This window comes from Bubalus bubalis, chromosome 20, assembly GCF_019923935.1.
Source record: "Bubalus bubalis isolate 160015118507 breed Murrah chromosome 20, NDDB_SH_1, whole genome shotgun sequence".
NCBI classification, from domain to species: Eukaryota; Metazoa; Chordata; class Mammalia; order Artiodactyla; family Bovidae; genus Bubalus; species Bubalus bubalis.
In genome coordinates this window covers 29463652-29473218 of record NC_059176.1, presented here as the reverse complement: position 1 = coordinate 29473218, position 9567 = coordinate 29463652, and positions in this window count along the sequence as shown.

Here is a 9567-nt window from a genome sequence, read left to right as displayed (position 1 = left end):
TCTGTGACAAAACAGTATATTTTGGAAACATAATGGCACTTTTTTGAGTAGTTACAGTTTATCTGTCAAACCATAATATACTTTCATGGAAATGAGACAAATAAAAAAACACCTGAGTGAGAAACAAGGGAGACTTGATAAGTAGTCAGCTTGGTTTTATCCTCAAACTAAACTGGCCCAAACTCTTTTTTGAAGTGAAGTTACTAAGAATGTACTTAATTTCTACATTAAAGTCTCCATTGTTTGTGTGTTGTTATCCAACAGGAACAAAATACAAAAGCTGGAGAAGAAACTTCCTTCAAGAGAATCCCATCCTCAAATTCTACAGACAGATGTACCAGCCCTTGACTTCCCACATACAGGTTATCATGGCTAGAAGTATAGAGCCTTTTATTTCAGACTTAACCTGACAATCACATATCACAGAACTCAGGGATCTTTGCTGGTATCAAGAAATCAGATTCCACATCCAACCCACAGGAATTTTGTTTTAGGAATTAAACTAGATTTCGGAAGATAGACAAGGAGTTAGCCAAAAGACAAGGATGGGAGAACCATAAAAAGACAACATCACATCAAAGGCAGAGGAGAGGATAACATTACATTATTTAGGTAGTAGGATTTGGTGTGATTTTTATATTCTTTGTACTTTTATATGGCTTAATTTTTTTGTCATTAACATGTGTCATCTATTTAAAAAAGAACTAGAATATCATGAAAATAATATATTTCAAAGTAGTCAAGATGTTTTAAACAGGCCCAGAGGTCTAAGAAGATAACAACTTCTCAAAAGAAATGCAGTCCCCCCCTGCCCCCCATCCCTCGCAAACCTTTTTATGGTGCAGTATTCTGCTGAGCAGAAAACTCCAAGAGCAGAAGAAGAAAAAAAAATTGGAAATATTGGTTTTAATCCTTCAATGATTAATTGCTGAATATTAAACCAATGGAGCTTCCTGATTTTCCTCCACTTTAAACATTATCTCTGTATGGGAGAAGTTTGGTCAATGTTGGAATACTGTGAATTCAGAACTGAAGCTGTTTAGGGTAGTGATGCCAATTCCTTTACATGTAATTGTAGTGTCTTCAAGATTTTTCCAAGCTGTACTGGATAAAAATCCACAAGTAAAAAATTCACACAATTTTTTCATAGAGAATGCTATTCAATGAGAAGTTAAACCTCATTTTATCATATCATAATATAAACATAGCTTACATGTACAAAGTGTAGCCTAGCTTCATCTTACTTCATCTTATAAAATGTTAAGCATTTCCTTTCTCATATTAAAAAATAAGCTTTCAAATTTAGAATGAACAATTTTACACATTTTTTTTTAATGTGCAAGAAGTTTTATGAAATTCTTTCAGGCTGAGTGTGAAGGAGATCAGCCCTGGGATTTCTTTGGAAGGAATGATGCTAAAGCTGAAACTCCAGTACTTTGGCCACCTCATGCGAAGAGTTGACTCGTTGGAAAAGACCCTGATGCTGGGAGGGATTGGGGGCAGAAGGAGAAGGGGACGACAGAGGATGAGATGGCTGGATGGCATCACTGACTCGATGGACGTGAGTCTGAGTGAACTCCTGGAGTTGGTGATGGACAGGGAGGCCTGGTGTGCTGCGATTCATGGGGTCGCAAAGAATCGGACACGACTGAGTGACTGAACTGAACTGAACTGTGAGGAAAATTTTGCAATTTTTTCATTCCACTGGTATAACTGAAGACATACAGGTTTGGGGGTTAGGAAGTCCTGGGTTTAATCACCAGATTTGCTATATATTGGGTGTGTGACTTGGTAAATTACTTGAACAGCATCCCCTTAAAAGGATATGTTAAGTATCCCTTACGCGGCAGGCGAGGCGCTAACCATTAAGAACACAAAAGAGAACGTGGTACAGATAGTCTCTCCTTCCTTGTCTCCCTGGGCCCCGCCTTGTCCCCTGTGTAAAATACCTGCCTACCTCTACCTTATATGACTGTTGTCACGATGTTGATGCGATACAGAGAGCAAGCACCCTGAACAAAGCTGCTGTGGAAGACGAAGTACACTATTATCTTGAATAATATCACAACACAGGATGCGATTGTCTTCTGCATTAAAACCATGGACCCTCGGGCTGAGAAAGCACGTGTTAACTTTCTGTATTAGAAGCCTCATTACCTCAGTTTTTTACTTCAGCCAGCCCAGCAGGTGTGGAGCGCGTGGAGCGTGACTACGCGGGCCGCCAGCCCGGACTTCCGGTCTGCCGTGCACCTCTGCAACTGCGCATGCGCAGCTGGCTGACGGTCGGCTCAGCGGTTTACGCTGAGAAACGGTTCTCAGCCAGCGGGCAAGTGAGCAAGAGGCTAAAAGCCCGAGTTCCAAGGCGCACTTGGTAAAACCCCTCAGACAAGGTCCCCAGCAAGTCAGCAAAGCACGTTTGCACTGATGACCCGGCATTGTCAGTTTCCCTTTCCCTAGTCTCTCCCTTCTGGATCTCCCTGCCTGGATCACTTCCCTAAGTTACACACGTTCAAACCCTTGCCTCGGACTTTGCTTTAGAAGGAAAGCCAGGCTAAATATCTATAAAAGGAGAAAACATAGGCAAAATTTTGTGATCCAAGTGTGTAAAACAGACCATACAGTGAAATAGTATGCAAGCATTGGAAACAGTGAATCCAGTTAAATGTGAGAAATTTTCAGGATATTGTTTGGTATGAAAAGCAAGATGCAGAGCTGTTATGTAATATGAAATAAAACAAAAAATAGCCTCCCCTAAATCCTTGTATCTATATGAAAAACACTTACTTGAAAATGTAATATATGAGAATTTACTTTTTAGTTACCTTTAAACTAAAAAAGATACTAGTTTGTTAAATGTGGTTGGTGGTGTGGGAGTGGAAGGGAAGGGGTTAATGAAAGAAGGAAAAAGAGGTCATCATTTAAAAGATCACATGTATGACATAATGTTACTATTCCATTCGGGTAAAACCATACACATCTGAGTACCTGCCGAGGACAATCACCCGTCTGCTGGGAGATGAGGTTTCAGGTAGGGTTTTATGTTCATCCTCAGACTTTTCTTGTTTTAAATTTTACAATAAGCATAGATTAATTATATAATCAGAAAAACATTAAAGCAATGAATACCCAACAGAAAAATGAAGGGACCATTTGGCATATTGGTTAAGAGTACAGACTGTGGAGCCAGACAACTACATTCAGATCTTGACTCTGTCACTTATGATTGCATGATCTTGGGCAGGTTATTTCATTTCTTTGGGTTTCAATTTCCTCATCTGTAAAATGGAATTCATGGGATCGCAAAGAGTCGGATGCGACTAAGTGACTGAACTGAACTGAACTGAAAATGGAAATAATAATAATGTAGTACCTGCTTCATTGGACTTAAGAAAATTAAATGGGAAATGCATAGCAAGCTTTCAGAATGATACCTGGCACATAGTAAATGCTGTATAGAGTTTAGCTATTATTATTTCTTTATAATTGATTATAGAAAGAAAAATAGCTGAGCTCTTAGATGCTACAGCCTTTAGTTAGAGGAGTTATGCTTCACTGTCATGGCAGCGGGGTGACCATTCACCCACAGCCACTCCACTCCTTCAGCTAAGACAACTTCTGCTTCTAGGAGGAAATAAAAGAGAGAGAGGAAGGAGAAGGAGAACATGAACAAAGAAAAAAGACAAAGGAAAGAAGAAAATAGCTCCAAAGTTTCCAGTAGAATACTGGTTGGACAGAGTATGCCTGGCAAACAGTGCCCTCTTCACAGGTGTTCAGCCTGGCCTGAAGGGTTCTCTTTCCAACTTCCTGGTCATCTCATTTCTTCAAGAAGCAGATAAGTTCACATTGGTGATCTATTTTTTTTCGTAATTGAGATGCAACTGTTAGTATAGTACATTCTGCTGACATTAATGTCATACTTCCTAGATACCAGATAAAAAATACTTTTAATTAGTTATAAATGAGAATGTATACACAATTCTGAAACTGTGTCTTCATCATCAAAGTTTGCTTCCAAACATGATACATGTGGCTTTAGTGCCAATTCTTACTAATTGTGCGATGCAGTGTACTGACAGCCATGACACATTTCCCCATATCCAGTCACAAAAATATTTCTAATTAGTCATAAATGAGAATGTACACACAATATTTCCAATAGCCACTCTGTTCCTATCAGAGTTCACAACAGAGAAAACTTAAACTGTTGCCACTGAGCTGCCTTGCTCCAATTCCACCAACTCCTGTTTCAGAAATGCTTGGAAAATGGAATCTTTAGATCTTACTGGGGTAAACAGATCTAAGGTAGATTTCAGCCCAAGTTCTTTGAGATTCATGTACTCCTGAACCTGACTAAAATGCATACCATAGCCATTTCAAAGGCAGTGATAAAATTACTTGGTTAAATATTTTGGCTAGATTTCCTGTTTCCAGAAGCCTGAGCTTTGTATTATGTGGCTTGGGCGTTTGCACGTGGCAACTAGGGCAGTATTAAATGACCCTACATCTGCCAACCTCCATAAGAACCATGCCCCATAGGGAATGCCCCAGGCACCCATCCACCACTGTGAACCACACAGATAGAGGACTCCAAACATCAATAACTGCCTTCAAATTCCTAGACCTTGAACTTTCTTTAGGAATCCAGGCTATAAGCCTCCTAAGATGATTACAGACCATCACATACCTCCCCTAGTTCAAAGTGTAGAGCCTATAAAATCACTGTATAGTTATAATTTAGATATTCTCCAAACTCAAGACTATGAAGCATTCTGATCTGCTCTTTAGATTTCTGTATAATATCTCCATCATTTTATAACAGGGTTTGTCTTCTATTGCTGTGTGCAAGTGGCAGTCCTATACAAGTCATAAGGCCCTGATTTATTCATCGTACATCACAGTGAAATGGGGGCTTCATGTGAGGGAAGGGAAAACTGTTCTGTTAAACTTTGCTTACTTTCACTACCTTTAAAAACTCATTAAATAGGATTCTGCCTTTTAGTTGCTGAAGTGTTTAAAGCCCTTTTTAATGAAAAATTCTAATCCTATATAATCACACCATAAGGACTTTCTTTATGTTCAAAGAGGAAACAGTGTTAAATTTTAATGCATACCTCTGGCAGGCTATAATAAAAGTGTTCAGTCAGTTTTAAATCCGATTAGTGTAACTGTTACAGATTAGAGAAAAACCCCAAGTGATTTGAAGCAAGTCCCCAACTCAGGGAGACTAATTCAGGGCCTGGGCCTGATCATGCCAGATTCTAAAGGAACATCAATACTTGTATTCGGTTTGCTCACAATTTGTTTAGTAGTTAATAAAACAGGGTCCCATACCAGGTATTGCAGGGCTTGAAAGACAGGCTTTTAAATAGAGGCAGATAGGACAGATTGCAATCCCTTCTTTGTTACTCAAGTGACACATTATTGTACCCTGGCTTATATTCTTATCTTTTCTCAGTATTTACTTCAGTGCTTCTTAATAGATTCAGTTGGGTAAAGCAGGAATATTAAAAACATCTGAGAAGAAATGCATATGTATATTCAAATATTTACGAATCTGCCCTCCCATCCACCTCACTTTGACCTCCTCTGTAGTCTAATACGTGTAGAGAAGAAAATAGTTATCTAAACCCTAAGATCACATGCTAGAATGTATGAAGGCACCTGCATTGAGCAATTAAAAATACTACCTTGTAGTTCTAATTCCTACATCATCCCAAGTGAGAATCATTAAGCTGACTGGGCTCAAAATCAAGTGATCTGACATCAGGTCCCAGCTTTGCCCAGTAGCTCAGGCAGGTAAAGAATCCACCTGAAATGCAGGTGACACAGGATCCCCTGAAGAAGGGCATGGCAACCCACTCCAGTATTCTTGCCTGGAGAATCCCACAGAAAGAAAAGCCTGGCCGGCTATATCCATAGGGTCACAAAGAGTTGGACACAACTGAAGAGACTGAGCATGTCTACATGCACCCAGCTTTGCCACTTACCAGTTGGGAGATCCTTACTGTTTATGAAACTCAGTTTTATCACCTATAAATTAAAAATCATTGTATCTGATTTTTCTACATGTTAGGGTTGTTGTGAGGATTAGATTAATAAATCTGCATAGTCTTAAATGATGGCATGGTATTAACACATCTGGATTAGAAACACTTTGAAAGCAGTACTGGTCATCTTGCTTTTATATTCATATTCTCTTACTATTATGTACATATCCTAAGTGACTACACATCATGATTTTAATAATAGATGTCAATTTGCATATCACCTTAAAACTTGGGGAAAGAACAGTGTATCCAACTAAGTAAGTTGTCCGGAAAGGAACTGAAATCCTTTTCACCTGGGTTAACATTTGACTTCAACTGCCTTCCCTATCTGGACGCATTTTAAAGACAATGCCTATTTGAATGTCATGGTTCTCTGGGCCTTTATGCCTCTGGAGTGAAAGGCTTTGGGCTCCAGGTAGTCATTATTCACCAACCTTCTTCTCTCCTGTTCTCCATTTTATGCTACCAGACCAAAGCACTCAGTACTGCTTCAATATCAAGAAAATATAACTAGGCCTTAGATAAATTAATGATCACTGAAGAATACAGAATACTTTTCACCTTTCAAAAAAAATATGAGTGATAAAGAAAAATTAATTTGGTCATTATAAAAGGATCAGAAAGGGGAAATCAAAGCCAATACAAAGCCCCCACAGTAAGAGAAAGGACAGCAAAAATAAAAGTAAAAACAAGGATTCATGAATGCAGGAAGAAATTAAAACAAACCTGCAGGCCCTCTAAAATACAGCAATCAGGCAGCTCCATGCATGCATCCCATATTTGCATTTTTATTTTACATGAAGTATTTTTGTATCTGCTTTGCCTAAATTTGGCCTCTTACCAAAGCCTAATGACTCTACTTTATGTTAAGCTTTTCGAAAGATCTAAACTTAAAACTAGGAAAAAAAAAAAAAAAACCTGTTAATTTATCTTGCAGGAAAAGGTGTTATAATTTGAATGAAAAGCAGCACGCAGACAGATAAAAAGGAGCTGGCACAAACCTCAGGCAATCAGTAACATTTTTTGTACCTGCAGGCTGAGAAATTGTCTCCAGTGTTGTACGATGTTATTACCATAGCCTATTTTCACTTGAACATTAGGTTCAAGCCTAATTGTGTGAAGATTTGAATGTTCTCCACAGATTTACTATTTTAATAAACTCATAATGTTAAAACACTATATGTGTTGACAGTGGTACTTACAGTGTATTAAGCAAACAAATCATTTTCTTTTAAATGCTAAATAGACTAATTTGACCTTTCTACAGGCCCTGGTCAGTTCTGAAATGGTCTTTTTTAATAGTCTCTCTGATCTTTCTGTCTTTTACTCCATCCATCAACAAAGGTATTATCTTTGTAGACTTTTGCTGTTGTTCAGTTCCTTAGTCTTGTCCTACTCTCTGCAACCCCATGGACTGCAACATACCAGGCTTCCCTGTCCTTCACCATCTCCCGGAGCTTGCTAAAACTCATGTCCATTGAGTCAGTGATGCCGTCCAACCATCTCATTCTCTGTCAACCCCCTTCTCCTCCTGCTTTGACTCTTTCCCAGCAGCAGGGTCCTTTCTGATGAGTCAGCCATTAGATGGCCATACATGTATGGCCATACAGGTGGCCAAAGTATGGGAGCTTCAACTTCAGCATCAGTCCTTCCAATTAATAGTCAGGATTGATTTCCTTTAGGGTTGACTGGTTTGATCTCCTTGCAGTCCAAGAGATTCTAAAGACTCTTCTCTAACACCACAGTTCAAAAGCATCAGTTTTTTGGCTCTCAGCCTTTATGGTCCAGCTCTCACATCCATACATGACTACTGGAAAAACCATAGCTTTGACTAGATGGACCTTTGTTGGCCAAGTAATGTCTTTGTTTTTTAATACATTGTCTCGGTTTGTCATTGCTCTTCTTTCAAGGAGCAAGCATCTTTTAATTTTATGGCTGCAGTCACCATCCACAGTGATTTTGGAGCCCCAAAAAATAAAGTCTGTCACTGTTTCCATTGTTCCCTCATCTATTTGCCATGAAATATTGGGACCGGGTGCCATGATCTTAATTTTTTGAATGATGAGTTTTAAGCCAGCTTTTTCACTCTCCTCTTTCACCTTCATTAAGGGGCTCTTTAGTTCCTCTTTGCTTTCTGCTATTAGGGTGGTATCATCTGCATATCTGCTGCTGCTAAGTCACTTCAGTCGTGTCCGACTCTGTGTGACCCCATAGACAGCAGCCCACCAGGCTCCCCCGTCCCTGGGATTCTCCAGGCAAGAACACTGGAGTGGGTTGCCATTTCCTTCTCCAATGCATGAAAGTGAAAAGTGAAAGTGAAGTCGCTTAGTCGTGTCCAACCCTCAGCGACCCCATGGATTGCAGCCTACCAGGCTCCTCTGTCCATGGGATTTTCCAGGCAGGAGTACTGGAGTGGGGTGCCATTGCTGCGTATCTGAGGTTGTTGATATTTCTCCCAGCAATCTTGATTCCAGCTTGTGCTTCATCCAGCCCAGCATTTCTCATGATGTACTCTGCATATAAGTTAAATAAGCAGGGTGACAATATACAGTCTTAACGTACTCCTTTCCCAATTTGGAACCAGTCCATTGTTTCATGTCCAGTTCTACCTGTTGCTGCTTGACCTGCATGCAGGTTTCTCAGGATGCAGGTAAGGTTGTCTGGTATTCATGTCTTTTTAAGAATTTTCCACAGTTTGTGGTGATCCACACTGTCAAAGGCTTTAGTGTAGTCAATGAAACAGAAGTAGATGTTTTTCTGCAATTCTCTTGCTTTTTCTGTGATCCAACTGATGTTGGCAATTTGATCTTTGGTTCCTCTGCTTTTTCTAAATCCAGCTTGTACATCTGGAAGTTCTCAGTTCATGTGCTGTTGAAGCCAATCTTGGAAGATTTTGCGCATGACCTTGCTAGCATGTGAAATGAATGCAGTTGTACGGTAGTTTGAACATTCTTTGTCATTGCCAAATAATAAGGTCACAGACCTTATGACGTAATTGTACTGATGGCTGTGGAGCAAGGTGGGGCTGCTATGAGCTATACTCATGAATATTTATGGTAACAAAACTATGCTCAGGTTTCAGAAAGAATGTGTGATATCTAGTTCATAAATCTATTTTATGGAGTAAAATTCAGGGCTGAGTAGGATGTGGCTGTATTAAAATACCAGGAGACATTAACTCTATGCACAAACAAGAGGGTAAATCATTGGTGTAGGTAATGCCAAGGTCAGAAGCACCTGGAGGTTGACATTGAGTTCAGCAGGGAAACAAAAAGAGGGTGTTATCTCTAATTTTAGCAGGTCCTTTGGGTCTCTTCTTTATTTTAAGAAATAATTTAATAGCATATTTAAAATTTGGGGTCCATTGTAAAAAAATTCAAATACACACACAATCATAAAAGAAAAAATTGTCAACAATTCTATCTCTGAGAAATTATTTTGTTATTGATTTTAGATCTCATTATTCCAGGCTTCTTCTGTGCATGTTTGAAAAAGTTAATCTGTCACACACTGATTTTTA